The following is a 2,010-nucleotide window of genomic DNA, read 5'->3' on the forward strand; positions in this document are numbered from 1 at the left end:
TGCCAATTCACCAGGAAGATAAAATAATTACCAATATGTATGGGTCTATCATTATAGCTCCCAGATATATGAAGCAAACATTTACAGAACTGAAGGGGGAAGTAGACAACAACATAATAATAAAAGGCAATTTCAACACTCTGCCTTCAGTTATGGGTAGAAAATCCAGACAGAAGACCTGAACAACCCTTTGACCACCTGGACCTACGAAGTATGCAGAACACCCAACAACAGCAGAATACAAATTCTTGTCAAGTACACCTGGAACATTATCCAAAACAGACCACATGTTAGGCCACAAAATAAACATTATTACATTTAAAAACACTAAATCCATGCAAACAATCTTCTCTGACCACAAGATAAAGTTAGAAATCTATAACAGAAAGAATACAGGAAATTCCACCAATATGTGGAAATTAATGTATTTTTTTAAAAAAAATTTTAAAAGATTTTATTTATTTATTTTTAAAGAGGGAAGGGAGGGAGATAGAGAGAGAGAGAAACATCAATGTACAGTTGCTGGGGGTCATGGCCTGCAAACCAGGCATGTACCCTGGCTGGGAATCGAACCTGGGACACTTTGGTTCGCAGCCCGCACTCAATCCACTGAGCTATGCCAGCCAGGGCCTGAAATTAATGTATTCTTGAACAACCAACTGATAAAATAAATCACAAGAACATTTAGAAAACACTTGGAAAAATGCAAACAAAAGCATAACATACCAAAACTTGTGGGATGCTTTGAAATGAATACTAAGAGGAAGTTTATAGCAGTAAACACTTGGATTTTAAAAAACAAAGCTCTCTAATCAACAAATGAACCATATACTTCAAAACACTATAAAATGAAAATAAACTAAACCCAGAGTTAGCAGAAAGAGGTATAAAATAATTACAGCAGAGATAAATTAAACAGAGAATATAAAAACAATAGAAAAAATTTAAAACTAAGAGAATTTTTTAACAAAGATCAACAGAATTGAAAAATCCTCAGTAGGGGTGAGCAATGGGGGAAAAGGTGGGACAACTGTAACTGAACAATAATAAATGAAAAAAAAGGAAATCCTCAGCTAGACTAACTTAAAAAATAGAGAGGACTCACATAAGTAAATACAAAAGTAAAATGGGACATAATAAATGTAACAGAAATAAAAACAATTATGAGACTCCTATGACCAAAAATATGGCAATAAATTGGGTAATTTGGAAGAAACAGATAAATTCTTAGAAACACAAACTTATCAAGACTGAATAACAAAGGAATAAAAATCTGAACAGACTTATAACTAGAGTGCATATTGAATCAGGGTGGGGTGGCGGGGGGATGCCCTACAAAAGAAAAGTAAAGCCAAGGACCAAATGGCTTCTCTGGAAAATTTTAGCAAACATTTAGATAATAATTAATAACAATCCCTTCAAACTCTTCCAAAAATTGGAGAAAAAGAAACACACCCAAACTCATTTGAGGCCAGAATTACCTTAATATAAAAACCAGCAAACAACGAGAACAGGAACAGAACCACAGAAATGGAGATCACATGGAGGGTTAGCAACAGGGGAGTGGGAGGAGGAGAGAGGGGGAAAAGGTATGGAGAATAAGTAGCATAGATGGTAGGTAGAAAATAGATGGGTAGGGCAAGACTAGTATGGGAAATGTAGAAGCTAAAGAACTTATGAAACATGGACATGAACTAAAGCGGGAGAATGTGGGTGGGAGAGGGTATGCAGGGTGGGAGGGAATGAAGGGGGGTAATGGGACAACTGTAATAGCATAATCAATAAAATATATTAAAAAAACAGAAAAATACACAAGGAAAATAAAACTTATAGACCAATATCCCTGATGAATTTTGATGCAAAATCCTAAATGAAATACTGCCATACCAAATTCAACAGCACATTGAAATGATCATACAACCATAAATAGGTGGGATTTGGGCTTGGAATGCAAGGGCAATTCAAAATATGAAAATTTATCAATGTAATATATTACATTATCAGAACGAA

This window comes from Phyllostomus discolor, chromosome 6, assembly GCF_004126475.2.
Source record: "Phyllostomus discolor isolate MPI-MPIP mPhyDis1 chromosome 6, mPhyDis1.pri.v3, whole genome shotgun sequence".
In the NCBI taxonomy this organism is placed as follows: domain Eukaryota; kingdom Metazoa; phylum Chordata; class Mammalia; order Chiroptera; family Phyllostomidae; genus Phyllostomus; species Phyllostomus discolor.